This window comes from Nomascus leucogenys, unplaced genomic scaffold (assembly GCF_006542625.1).
Source record: "Nomascus leucogenys isolate Asia unplaced genomic scaffold, Asia_NLE_v1 000539F_243322_qpd_obj, whole genome shotgun sequence".
In the NCBI taxonomy this organism is placed as follows: Eukaryota; Metazoa; Chordata; class Mammalia; order Primates; family Hylobatidae; genus Nomascus; species Nomascus leucogenys.
In genome coordinates this window covers 132,528-147,171 of record NW_022096905.1, presented here as the reverse complement: position 1 = coordinate 147,171, position 14,644 = coordinate 132,528, and the positions used below count along the sequence as shown (strand labels likewise).

The 14,644-nt window shown below is 45.7% G+C and overlaps 1 pseudogene; it reads right to left on the bottom strand.

Annotated features, from left to right (window-relative positions):
* Nucleotides 1–1,074: 1,074 nt before the first annotated feature.
* Nucleotides 1,075–2,996, bottom strand: LOC100598225 (annotated as a pseudogene).
* Between the last annotated feature and the right edge of the window lie 11,648 nt (nucleotides 2,997–14,644).

Sequence of the window (14,644 nt, the reverse complement as noted above, 5' to 3'; positions counted from 1 at the left end):
AAAGATAACTGTATCATCTGACAAAAATCTACCACAGAGTTATGACTTCAGAATTATAGTTTCTCTTGATATTTATTTATGTATTTATTATTTTTTAAATTTCTTTTTTCTTTAGACGGCGTCTCGCTCTGTCACTCAGGCTGGAGTGAAATGGCGTGATCTCGGCTCACTGCCACCTCCACCTCCCGGGTTCAAGCAATTCTCCTGCCTCAGCCTCCCGTGTAGCTGGGAATACAGGTGCCCTCCACCACGCCCACCTAATTTTTATACTTTTAATAGAGACGGGGTTCCACCATGTTGGCCAGGATGGTCTCTATCTCTTGACATTATGACCCGCCTGGCTCAGCCTATGAAAGTGCTGGGATGACAGGCTTGAGCCACCACGCCTGGCCTTCTCTTGATGTTTAAACTATTAAATCAGTCCAGAAAAATCAAACAAATGTCAACAGTAAGTATGGTGCTAAGGCAGAAGTAGGACCAAACGTTTTCATATCTTATTCAGTTGATAACAATATGACATAGGTAGTAATTTCCAATGTGTCTACTTATACACAAGTACAAAACAGTACAACAGAGATACTGCTAAATAAAAGGGTATACTAACTTAATAGTAACCCCTTAAACTGGAACACTGTCAGAAAGCAGCAACTAGTGAATTGTTGCAATATTTGTTTCTATTATCTGATAAGTGAATTACGGTATTCTTTTCCAATTTCCCAAGCACTTTTTGTCCCAATCACCATTTCAGTGTTCGAAGAAAAGGTAACAAATCAAGTAACAAAACTAACGAAACACACACACAAACAAAAGACAACTACAGAACCTGCAAAACTTTGGTAGAAGACTGAAACTGTTGAGTATAAGGATCTCGTATTCTATTATCATGAGTTAATTTAAGAGTTTGTTAAAAACATACATTTTGTAAGAAAACATTTCAGTTAGACATTACTGACCAGTATGTACCATCCCTAAGTATTTGTAACTAAATTCATGGCAAGAAAGAGCTATCTAACAAGAAAAATTAGCGAGTACCGGCACCATGAATAAGAGTTTGTCTTTACACTTCATTACCATTTACCATGCATTACAATGTTTAGGATTGACTCTGATAGCATTTCGAAAACAAGCTAATGCTTTGTCCAATTCTACAGTGAAGACAAACTCACGCCCTAATACAGTATAGGCCTAAGCATAATTTGGATCCACTGCGATAGCTCTCTGGAAGAATGTAATTGCAATGTCGTGTTCCCGTTGCAAGCTGAAACAGTTCCCTGCAGCACACCAGGCCTCTGGCTGGTGAACTTTTATCCATGTCTGTTAAGTCTTTTGACAGAACCGAAAGAGCAACATCTTTTTAAGGATGCCAAAGTGTTGCAGAGTAGATCTCCATGCCTTCGACCCGATAATTCTCAATCCTTATAACCTCTGAGAATATTATTTCAGCTTGCATGTACTCTGAAATCTCAAAATAGGCCCTTTCAATTTGGCACAGTACCCAACCATTATTGTAGTGGTGAGAAGGCAGATGGCTCAAAATATTGATAGCTTGTTTGCAGTGGTAAGAACACAAAGCTAAATAACCTTTCCCCCTTTCACGAAGAAGGTTCATCAAGCCTTCTGCTGCTGCATTTTGTAGATTAAAAACCTGAATCTGAGGTGTGATTGTGGACATTTTCCCTCCTGAAATGATGGAAGAGTCCAATTTTGTCATTTCCAGGCTACCATTTATGTTAGGTTGAGTTATTCCTCCTTCGTTAGTTTTAATTTTTGTTTTTCTGTTTGGGATTTTAGGTGGACACTTCATTTTTAATTTTTTCCTATTCTCCTTGGTTGTGGAGCTGTCACTAGTCAAGAGTCGTGAATTTCTTTGAGGCAGTGCATTTGGGGGAGATGCCACAGTGGGGCTCAATACCTGAGGTGTTGCACTTGTTTGTGGACCAGAACTTTGTGTTTTTGCAAGAATTGGAGTTATATCTTGGCTATTTCCACTCTGCAAGAAGACAGACTGTGCTCCAGTTTTGCCGATTCTGGCAACAAGCTTTTTTGAAGAGTCTCCGGTGGATGGCACATCAATGACAGAAGGTGTCTAATACTAGTGTAGTTTTGTAAATAGGATCAATCTCCCGGACTTGGGCTTCTAATGGCAAAATCCCAACACTTGGAGTTAATGGACAACAGCTGCTGGTCGTCCTAATAAACTTCGACCAGTTTTTGGTTTATTTTGAACCTGTTTAGATAATATAGAAGTTCCTGTTCCCAGTGGCACAGTATCAGGTGAAATGACAGCTGAATCAATAGAAGACACTGGGGAATCTGTATTCAAGGAGTACTTTGAATTGGAAGATTCTAAATTCAAACTGTTTAATTCAATTGTATCCTGGTGTTTCCGTAAGTAGGGTCTCAGGCTGTCTGTGACATAAACTATGATGAGGTACTTGTGTGGTGCAACAGTTGGGCAGACAGTTGCTAAAGTTCTGTAAAGATGTGAATTTAAACGTTTGGTCAGGATCTGGCTTTTCACCTATTTCACATAATGATTCAAAGGGATACCAGAGGAAAGGCTTTAAACTAAAGCTCTTTTCATAACACTCTGATCCTTTGGCAAGCCGATCTGTCTTGCAATATACATGTCCCAACAATGAAAGAGTAAAGCAAGCTGAATCACCAAACTCAGTAACAATACCATCATGGCTTTTCTGTTTATTAAACACTCCACCCAATAAGATTTGTTCCCCTTCTGCAAGCTTGCTGAGATCAACCCAACATTTTGCAAGCAGGTATTTGCATTGTGGTGTAGTACAGCTGTGTCCTTTCAAGAGTCTATATGCTTTATAGGCCTTTCCTGAGCAGTAAGAACAAGTATCCAGTAAAAACAAGGCTTCTTCTGAGTGTACTTCTGCATAAAGGTGTTCTGTGAGGAAAACCGCATCTCAGTAAGCACAGTGGTTTAGTGCTTGCCCTATAGCAGCCTGGACGGGTTCCTGCAGCACCGTCATCTTCGAGGCTCAGGCCCACTTTCTGCAGTGCCTCAGGCACGCCCCCTCCCCCGTAGCGGCTCCGGGGCTGGCCAGCCCTGGCTCATTTAAACTCACCAGCGACAGTTACTGGGGGATGGGGGAGGCCGAGCCAGAATGACTTCTTTATCCTACCAACTCTGGAAAGCCCGGCCCCTTGTGATCCATTGCAAACCGAGAGTCACCTCATGTTTGGAAACATGTGGTTTCCATGTTTCTGCTCCCAAGTTCAGTGGAGGGATGTGGCATGTAGGACGAAGGACTGTCTTCCTTCTGATTTGGTCTGCACAGTGGGGCCTAGGGCTGGAGCTCTCTATGTGCAGACCACTAACTCCCTCTACCTTGGGTTCCATTGGCCCCACCCTGGAACACGGGCCTTGGCAGATTCTGGCCCTTCCTGGCCCTTAAGTCGCTGTCAGAAACCCCATCTCATGCTCGGATGTCCCGAATGACTGTGGCTCGCACGTCTCTGGAAACATTGGAAATCTTTCTTCTATGCGCGGCCACCTAAAACCACAGGAGCTCGGGACACATGTGCTTTTGGGAGAGAATGCTGAGTCTCTTGCCAGCTCTCTCTTGACTTGAGTTCTTCATGTGTGTGGTTAAGATGTAGTGAGACCAGATGTATTAACTCAGGCCGGGTGCTTGTGGCTCACACCTGTAACCCCAACACTTTGGGAGGCCAAGGCCGTAGGATCCCTTGAGGAATCAACTAACCCTGGGGAGGTTGAGGCTGCAGTGAGTGAGCCATAATGGTGTCACTGCACTCCAGTCTGGGCGAAAGACAGAGTGAGGCCCTGTTACAGGCAGGCCAGGCAGGCAGGCAGGCAGGGAGGCAGACACACAAACAACAGCTGTATTGTGTTCTTCTCAGAGTAGGAAGCAAAAATAACAGAATAAAGCACTCAATATTTTTTTGGGGGGAATGGATTTTCACTCTCGTGCCCACCCTGGAGTACACTAGCACAATCTTGGCTCACCACAACCTCCACCTCCCGTGTTCAAGTGATTCTCCTGCCACAGACTCCTAAGTAGCTGAGATTACAGGCATGGGCCACCGCACCCGGATGGTTTTGTATTGTTAGCAGAGACGACATTTCTCCATGAGGGTCAGGCTGGTCTCGAACTGGAGACCCCAGTTGATCTGCCCACCTCAGCATCCCAAAGTACTGGGATGACAGGTGTGAGCCATTGTGCGCGGTTGACCACAATTTTTTTTAGTTTTCAGTTTTAATCTATTTATTTATTTATTCTTATTTATTTATTTATTTTGGAGAAAGACTCTTGCTCTGTTGCCCAGGCTGGAGTGCAGTGGCGCGATCTCAGCTCACTTCAAGCTCTGCCTCCCAGGTTCACACCATTCTCCTGCCTCAGCCTCCAAAATAGCTGGGACTACAGCTGCCCGCCACTGCCTGGTTAACTTTTTGTATTTTGAGTAGAGACGGGGATTCACTGTGGTAGCCAGGATGGTCTCGATCTCCTGACACAGTGACCCTTCCACCTCGGCCTCCCAAAGTACTCGGATGACAGGCATAGCCACCACACATGGCCTATTTATTAACTTTGAGTCCAGGTTATGAAACCAGCTAGTTTTTGTATTTTTCTGAGACGAGATTTCACCATGTTTCCAAGGCTTGGATTGAAGGATCCACCTGCACTCCACCTTCCAAAAGTGCGGGGATGACAGGAGTGAGTGTACCATAGCCAGTTCCACCCATCCCCCCACCCAGCTTGTATTCCCGACAGATTCATGGCAGTGTTTAGCTGACGTGCTTAAATTCATTCTAAATAGAAATTTAGGACGTCAGCTTTGGGCCTCATGAACTCTGAGCTGAGGAATCCTCTGGTCTGTATATCACAGGACGATATACATAAGGAGGAGAAAAATCATAACGTTTAAAATAAGTAATTTTGTGACACAGAAAAACACAGATTCACCCCAAACACAGGAACCAGTCTTTTAGAAAATGCCTATTTCCTGCTGTCTGTGCCACTGATTCTTTTCAGTTTGGACCTTGACTGAGAGAGATCCCAGTCGGTGGAGTGGAGTGCAGTGGAGTGGACTAGAATGGAGTGGAATGGAATGGGATGGAATGGAAAGCAGTGGAGTGGAGTGGTTTGAAGCAGAGTGGAGTGGAATGGAGTGTAGTGGAGTGGAGGGGACTGGAGTGGAATAGAGTGGATTGGAAAGGAATGGAATGGAAAGGAATGGAATTGAATGGTGAAATGAAATGTGAGCTGAGATTGTGCCACTGCACTCCAACCTGGGTGACAGAGAGAAATCCTGTCACAAGAAAGGAATAGAATGGAATTAAGTGGAAGGGAATAGAGTGGAGTGCAGTGGAGTGGAGTGGAGTGGAGTGGAATGGAGTGGAATGGAATGGAAAGGAATGGAATGGTTGGAATGGAAGGAAGTGGAATGGAATGGTGAAATGAAATGTGAGCTGAGATTGTGCCACTGCAATCCATCCTGGGTTTTCAGTTTGGAGCTTGACTGAGAGAATTCCCAGTCGGTGGAGTGAAGTGGAGAGAAGTGGAGTGGAATGGAGTGGAATGGAATCAGATGGAAAGAATTGGAGTGGAGTGCGGTGGAGTGGAATGAAGAGATGTGGAATAGAATGGAGTCAGACGGAGTGGAGGGGAGTTGAGTGGAATGGAATGAAATGGTAAAATGAAATGTGAGCTGAGTTTGCGCCACTGCACGCCAGACTGGGTGACAGAGTGAGATCCTCTTGAAAGAAAGGACTGGAATGGAATGGAGTGGAAAGGAATGGAATAGAATGGAATGGATTGGAGTGTACTGGAGTGAAGTTGACTGGAGTGGAGAGGAGTGCAGTGAGGTGGAGTGGAGTGTAATGGAGTGGAGTGGAGTGGAATGGAGTAGAATGGAATGGGAGGAAAAGGAATGGAGTGGAGTGGAGTGCAGTGGAGTGGAATGGAGTGGATTGGAATGGAGTGGAGTGGAGAAGAGTCGAGTGGAGTGGAATGGAATAGAATGTTGAAATGAAATGTGAGCTGAGATTGTGCCACTGCAGTCCATCCTTCGTGACACAGTGAGAACTTTTTGAAAGAAAGGAATGGAATGCAATGGAGAGGAATGGAATGGAGTGGAGTGGAGTGGAGATGAGTGGAATGGAGTGGAATGGAATGGGATGGAATGGAATGGAGTGGAGTGGAGTGGAGTGGAACGCAGTGGAATTGGAAGGGATGGAAAGGATTGGAGTGTAGTAGAGTGGAGTGGAGTGGAGTGGAATCGAGTGGAGTAGAATGGAATGAAATGGAGTGGAATGGAATGGAATGGTGAAATGAAATGTGAGCCTAGATTGTGCCACTGCACTCCAGCCTGGGTGACTGAGTGAGATCCTGTAGAAAGAAAGGAATGGAATGGAATGGAGTGGAATGGAATGGTATGGAATGGAGTGTAGTGGAGTGGAGTGGAAAGGAATGGGATGGAATGGAATGGAGTGGAGTGGAGAGGAGTGGAGTGGATTGCAATACAGTAGAATGGAATGGGATGGAATGGAATGGAGTGGATTGTAGTGGAGTGGAATGGAGTGGATTGAAATGGATGGGAGTGGAGTTTAGTGGAGTGGAAGGGAATGGAATGGAATGCAATGGAATGGAAGAGTGAAATGAAATGTGAGCTGAGATTGTGCCAATGCACTCCAGCGTGGGTGACAGAGTGAGATCCTGTTGAAAGAAAGGAATGGAATGGAATGGAGTGGAAAGGACTGGAATGGGATGAAGTGGAGTGGAGTGGACTGGAGTGGAATGGTAAGAGATGGAATGGAAAATAATGGAGTGCAGGGGAGTTGAGTAGATTGGAGTGGAATGGAAGTGGATGGAAAGGGATGGAGTGGAGTGGAGTGGAGAGGAGTGGAGTGGAGTGTAATGGAGTGGAAAGGAATGGAATGGACTGGAGTGCAGTGGAGTGGAGTGGAATGGAGTTGAATGGGATGGGATGGAATGGACTGTAGTGGAGTGGAGTGGAGTGGAGCAGAATGGCGTGGAGTGGAATGTATTGGAGTGGAGTGGAGTGGAATGGAATGGAATGGTGAAATAAAATGTGAGCTTAGATTGTGCCACTGAACTCCAGTCTGGGTGATTGTGAAATCCTGTCAAAAGAAAGGAATGGAATGGAATGGAGTGGAATGGAATAGAATGGAATGCAGTGCAGTGGACGGCAGTGAAGTGCAGTGGAGTGGAGTGGAGTGGAATGGAGTGGAATGGAATGGGATGGAATGGGATGGAATGGGAAGGAGTGGAGCAGAGTGGAATGGAATGGAATGAACTGGAGAGGAGTGGAGTGGACTGGAATGGAATGGAAAGGAATGGAATGGAATGCAATGGTGAAAGTAAATATAAGCTGAGATTGTGGTACTGCTTTCCAGCCTAGGAGACAGAGTGAGATCCTGTCGAAAGAAGGGAATGGAATGGAATAGAGTGGAATGGAATAGAAAGAAGTAGAGTGTAGTGTAGTGGAGTGGAGTGGAATGGAGTGGAATGGAATGTGATGGAATTGAATTTGACGGAGTGTAGAGCAGTGGAAGGGAGTGGAGAGGAGCGGAGTGGAGTGGTGGGAAATGTTGTGGTATGGTATGGGATGGAATGGGATAGAGTGGAGTGCAGTAGAGTGGAGTGGAATGGATTGGAGTGGAATGGAATGGAATGAATTGGAATGGTGAAATGAAATATGAGATGAGATTGTGCCACTGCACTCCAGCCTGGGTGACACAGTGAAATTCAGTGGAAAAAAAAACGAATGGAACGGAATGGAGTGGAATGGAATGGAATGGAGTGGAGTGGCGTGGAGCAGAGTAGAGTGGAGTGGAGTGTAATGGAGTGGAAAGGAATGGGATGGAATGGAATGGAATGGGGTCGAGTCGAGTGGAGTGGAATGGAGAGGAGTGGAGTGGAGTGAAGGGAGTGGAATGGAATGGGATGGAATGGAATGGAGTGGAGTGAAGGGAGTGGAATGGAATGGGATGGAATGGAATGGAGTGGAGTGAAGTGGAGTGGTGAGGAGTAGAGTTGAGTAGGATGGAGTGGAGAGGAATTGAGTAGAGTGGAAGGGAGTGGAGTGGAGTGGAGTGGAATGCTATGGAATGGAATGGAATGGAATGGTGAAGTGAAATGTGAGCTGAGATTGTTCCACTGCTCTCCAGCCTGGGTTACAGTGTGAGATCCTATAGACAAAAAAGGAATGGAATGGAAGAGAGTGGAATGGAATGGAATGGAATGGAGGGGAATGGAGTGGAAAGGAATGGGATGGAATGGAATGGAATGGAGTGGAGTGGAGTGGTGTGGATTGGAGTTGAGTGGAATGGAGTGGTGTGGATTGGATTGGAGTGGAGTGGAATGGAAAGGAATGGATTGGAATGGAATGGAATGGTGAAATGAAATGTGAGCTGAGATTGTGCCACAGCACTCCAGCATGGGTTACAGAGTGAGATCTTTCATAAAAAAGGAGTGGAATGGAAAAAAGTGGAATGGAATGAAATGGAATGGAGTGGAGTGGAGTGGAGAGGAGTGGAGTGGTGTGGAATGCAATGTAATGGAAAGGGATCGAATGGCATTTAGTGGAGTTGAGTAGAGTGGAATGGAGTGGAATAGAAAGGGATGGAATGGAATGGAGTATAGTAAAGTGGAGTTGAATGGAATGGAGTGGAGTTGAATGGAATGGACTGAAGTGGAGTGGCATGGTGTGGAATGGAATGGAATGGAATGGAATGGAATGGTGAAACGAAATGTGGGCTGAGAGTGTGCCACTGAACTCCAGGATGGGTGACAGAGTGAGATCCTGTAGAAAAAGTAATGGATTGGAATGGAATGGAAAGGAATGCAATGGAATGAAATGGATTGGAATGGAATGGAATGGAATGGAATGGAATGGAGTGAAATGGAGTGCAGTGGGGTGGAGTGGAGTGGAGTGGAATGGAGTGGAATGGAATTTGATGGAATGGAATGGAATGGAGTGGAGTGGAGTGGAATGAAATGGAGTGGAATGGAATGGGTTGGAATGGAACAGAATGGGATGGAGTGTTTTGGAGTGGTGTGCAGTGGAATGGAGTGGAGTAGAGTGGAATTCAGTGGAGTGGAGTGCAATGGAATGGAATGGATTGGAATGAAATGGAATGGAATAATTAAATTAAATGAGGGCCGAGATTGTGGCACTTCATTCCAGCCCGGGTGACTGAGTGAGATCCTGTTGAAAGAAATAATGGAATGGAATGGAGAGGAATGGAATAGATTGGAATGGAATGGAATGGAGTAGATTGTGATGGAATGGAATGGAGCAGAGGGGAGTGGATTGGAGTGGAATTGAGTAGAGTGGATTGCAGTGGAGTGGTGAAATGTAATGTGAGCTTAGTTTGTGCAAGTGCACTCCAGCCTGGGTGACAGAGAGAGATCCTATAAAAAGAAAGGAATGGAATGGAAAGGACTGGAATGGAATGCAATGAAATGGAATGGAGTGGAGGAGAATGGAATGGAATTTAATGGGATGGAAAGGAATGGATTGGAGTGGAGTGGAGTGGAATGGAACAGAGTGTAATGGAATGCAATGGAAAGGAATGTAATGGAGTGGCATGGAGTGGAGTGGAGTGGAAGAGAGTGGAATGGAATGGAGTGGAGTGGAGCGGAGTTTAGGGGAATGCAATGAAATGGATTGGAATGGAATGGAATGAAATGGAATGGTGAAATGAAATGTGAGCTGAGATTGTGCCACTGCACTACAGGCTGGATGACAGAGTGAGACCCTGTTGCAAGAAAGGAATGGAATGGAATAAAGTGGAACGGAATGGAATGGAATGGAATGGAATGGAATGGAGTGGAGTGGAGAGTAGTGGAGTGGTGTGGAATGGAGTGGAATGGAATGGGATGGAATGGAGTGGAGTAGAGCAGAGTGGAGTGGAGTGGAGAGGAATGGAGTGGAATGGAACAGGATGGAATGGAATGGAGTGGAGTGGAGTGGATTGGAGTGGAGTGGAGTGGAGTTGAATAAAATGCAGTGAAATGCAGTGGAATGGAGTGGAGTGGAATGGAATGGAATGGAATGGAATGGAATAGTGAAATGAAATGTGAGCTGAGAATGTGCAAGTGCACTAAACCTGGGTGACAGAGGGAGATCCAGTAGAAAGAAAGGAATGCAAAGAAATAGAGTGGAATGGACTGGAATGGAATGATTAAATTAAATGTGGGCCGAGATTGTGCCTCTGCACTCCAGCCTGGGTGACAGAGTGAGATCCTGTTGAAAGAAAGAATGGAATGGAATGGAGAGGAATGGAATGGATTGTATTGGAATGGAATGGAATGGAATAGAATAGAGTGGAGTGGAGTGGAATGGAGTGGAATGGAATGGGATGCAATGGATTGGAGTGAAGGGGAGTGGAAGGGTGAAATGAAATGTGAGCGTAGTTTGTGCCAGTGCACTCCAGCCTGGGTGACAGAGTGAGATCCTGATAAAGAAAGGAACGGAATGGAAAGGAGTGGAAAGGAATGGAAAGGAATGGAATGGAATGGAATAGAATGGAATGGAGTGTAGTGGAGGGGAATGGAGTGGAATTGAATGGGATGGAATGGTATGGATTGGAGTGGAGTGGAGTGGAATAAAATGGAATGGAATGCGATGGAAAGGAATGGAATGGAGTGGAATGGAGTGCAGTGGAGGAGAGTGGAATGGAATGGAGTACAGTGCAGTGGAATGGAATGAAATGGAATGGAATGGAATGAAATGGAATGGTGAAATGAAATGTGAGCTGAGATTGTGCCACTGCACTCCAGCCCAGATGACAGAGTGAGATCCTGTTGAAAGAAAGCAATGGAATGGAGTGGAGTGGAATGGAATAGAATGGAATGGAATGGAATGGAATGGAATGGAGTGGAGTGGAGTGGAATGGAGTGGAGTGGAGTGGAATGGAATGGAGTGGAGTGGAGAGGAGTTTAGTGGTGTAGAATGGAGTGGAATGGAATGGGATGGAATGAAATGGAGTGGAGTGGAGTAGAATGGAGTGGAATGGAATGGGATGGAATGAAATGGAGTGGAGTGGAGTAGAATGGAGTGGAATGGAATGGTACGGAATGGAATGGAGTGTAGTGGATTGGATTGGAGTGGAGTCGAGTGGACTGAAGTTGAGTTGAATAGATTGGAGTGGAATGCAGTGAAATGGAGTGGAGTGAAATGGAATGGAATAGTGAAATGAAATATAAGCTGAGATTGTGCCAGTGCACTAAACCTGGGAGACAGTGGGAGATCCAGTCAAAAGAAAGGAATGGAAAGAAATAGAGTGGAATGGAATGGAATGGAATGATGAAATTAAATGTAGGCTGAGATTGTGCCACTACACTCCAGCCAGGGTGACAGAGTGAGATCCTGTTGAAAGAAAGAATGGAATGGATTGGAATGGAATGGAATGGAGCGGAGTGGAGTGGAATGGAATGGAATGGAATGGGATGGAAGGGAATGGAGGGGAGTGGAGTGAAGTGGAGAGGAAAAGAATGGAATCGAGTGAAATGGAAGTGTGAAATGAAATGTGAGCTTAGTTTGTGCCAGTGCACGCCAGCCTGGGTGACAGAGTGTGATGCTGTCAAAAGAAAGGAATGGAATAGAAAGGAGTGGAATGGAATGGAATGGAATGCAATGGAATGGAGTGCAGTGGAGGTTAATTGAGTGGAATTGAATTGGATGGAATGGCATGGATTGGAATGGAGTGGAATAAAGTGGAATGGAATGCAATGGAAAGGAATGGAATGGAGTGGAATGGAGTGGAGTGGAGTGGAGTGGAGGAGAGTGGAATGGAATGGAGTGGAGTGTAGTGGAATGGAATGAAATGGAATGCAATAGAATGGAATGAAATGGAATGATGGAAAGTAATATGAGCTGAGATTGTGCACCTGCACTCCAGCCCCGATGACAGAGTGAGATCCTGTTGCAAGACAGGAACGGAATGGAATGGAGTGGAATGGAATGGAATGGAATGGAGTGGAATGGAATGGAATGGAATGGAATGGAGTGGAATGGAATGGAATGGAATGGAATGGAGACGAGTGGAGTCAGTGGAGTTGAGAGGAGTGGACTGGTGTGTAATGGAGTGGAATAGAATGGGATGGAATGGAAGGGAGTGGAATGGAGTGGAATGGAAGGGAGTGGAAAGGAATGGGATGGAAATGAATGGAGTGGAGAAGAGTCAAGTGGAATGGATTGGAGGGGAGTGGCGTGGAGTTGAGTTGAATAGAATGGAGTAGAGTGCAGTGGAATGGAGTGGAGTGGAATGGAATGGAATGGAATAGTGAAATGAAATGTGAGCTGAGATTGTGCCAGTGCACAAAACCTGGGTGACAGAGGGAGATCCAGTCGAAAGAAAGGAATGGAAATAAATGGAGTGGAATGGAATGGAATGCAACGGAATGGAATGGAATGGAGTGGGGTGGAGTGGAGGGGAATGGATTGGAATCAAAAGGGATGGAGTGGAATTTAATGGAGTGGAGGGCAATGGAGTGGAATGGAATGGTGAAATGAAATGTGATCTGAGATTTTGCCACTGCACTGCAGCCTCGGTGACAGAGTGAGATCCTGCAGAAAGAAAGGAATGGAATGGAATGGAGTGGAATGGAATGGAATGGAATGGAGTGGAACGGAATGGAATGGAATGGAGTGGAACGGAATGGAATGGAATGGAGTGGAACGGAATGGAATGGAATGGAGTGGAACGGAATGGAATGGAATGGAGTGGAGTGGAATGGAGTGGAGTAGAGAGGAGTGGAGTGGAGTGGAGTGGAATGGACTGGAATGGAATGGGTTGGAATGGAATGAAATGGTGTGGAGTGTAGTGGACTGGAGTGCAGTGGAGTGGAATGGAGTGGAATGGAATGGATTGGTGTGGAGTGGAGTGGAGTGGAATGGAGTGGAATGGAATGTGATGAAAAGGAACAGAATGGAATGGAATGGAGTGAAGTTGAATAAATTGGAGTCAAATGGAATGGGATGGAATGGTGAAATGAAATGTGAGCTGAGATTGTGCCAGTGCACTCCAGCCTGGGTGACAGAGTGAGTTCCTGTAGAAAGAAAGGAATGGAATGGTATAGAGGGGAATGGAATGGAATGCAATGGAATGGAGTGGAGTGGAGTGGAGTGGAGTGGAGTGGAATGGAGTGGAATGGAATGGGATTTAATGCAATGGAGTGGAGTGGAGTGGTGTGGAGAGGAATGGAGTGGAGTGGTGTGGAGAGGAATGGAGTGGAATGGATTGGAGTGGAATGGAGTGCAGTGGAGAGTAGTGGAATGGAGTTGAATGGAATGGATTCGAGTGGAGTGGAGTCCAATGGAGTGGAATGGGATGTGATGGAATGGAATGGAGTGGAGTGGAGTTCAGTGGAGTGGAGTGGAGTGGAGTGGATTGGAATGGAGAGGAGTGGAGTGTAATGCAATGGAAAGGAATGTAATGGATTAGAGTGGAGTGGTGTGGAATGGAGTGGTATGGAATGGATTTCAGTGGACTGGAGTGGAGTAGAATGGAGTGGAATGGGATGAGATGGATTGGAATGGAGGGGAGGTGAGTGGAGTGGAGTGTAATGGAATGGATTGGAATGGAATGGAGTGGAGGGCAGTGGAGTGGAGTGGAGTGGAGAGGAGTGGAGTGGAATGGAATGGAATGGAATTAAATGAAAAGAATAGAATGGATGGTGAAATGAAGTGTGGGCTGAGAATGTGCCACTGCACTCCAGCCTCGGTGACAGAGTGAGATCCTGTCAAAAGAAGGGAGTGGAATGGAATAGAAAGAAGTGGAGTCTAGTGGAATGGAGAGGAGTGGAGTGGAATGGAGTGCAATGGAATGGGATGGAATGGAATTGAATGGAGTGCAGTGCAGTGGAAGGGAGTGGAGTGGAGTGGTGGGGAGAGGAGTGGTGTGGAATGTTTGGAATGGAAAGGGATGGAATGGGATAGAGTGTAGTGGAGTGGAATGGAATGGAATGGAATGGAATGGATTGGAATGGTGAAATAAAATGCGAAATGAGATTTTGCCACTGCACTCCAGCCTGGGTGGCAGAGTGAGATGTGTCAAAGGAAAGGAAAGGAACGGAATGGAGTAGAATGGAATGGAATGGAGTGGAGTGGAGTGGATTATAGTAGAGTGGAGTGGAGTGTAATGGAGAGGAATGGAATGGGATGTAACAGAATGGAATGCAATCGAATGAAGTGGAGTGGAGTGGAAGGGATTGGAATTGAATGGTATTAAATGAAATGGATTGGAGTGAAGTGGTGTGGATTGGGATGAAGTGGAATGGAATTGAGTGGAGTGGAATGGAGTGGAGTGGAGTGGATTGAAGTGGAGTGGAATCAGTGGAATGCAATGAGATGGAATGGAAAAGAGTGGAGTTGGGTGGAGTGCAGTGGAGTGGAGTGGTGTGGAACAGACTGGAATGGAATGCAATGGAATATAATGAGGAAATTAAATGTGAGCTGAGATTGTGCCACTGCACCCCAGCCTGGGTGACAGAGTGAGATCATGTTGAAAGAAAATAATGGAATGCATTGGAGTGGAATGGAATGGAATGGAATGGAGTGGAGTGGAGTGGAGTGGAGAGGAGTGGAGTGGACTGCAGTGGAACAGAATGGGATGGTATGGAGTGGA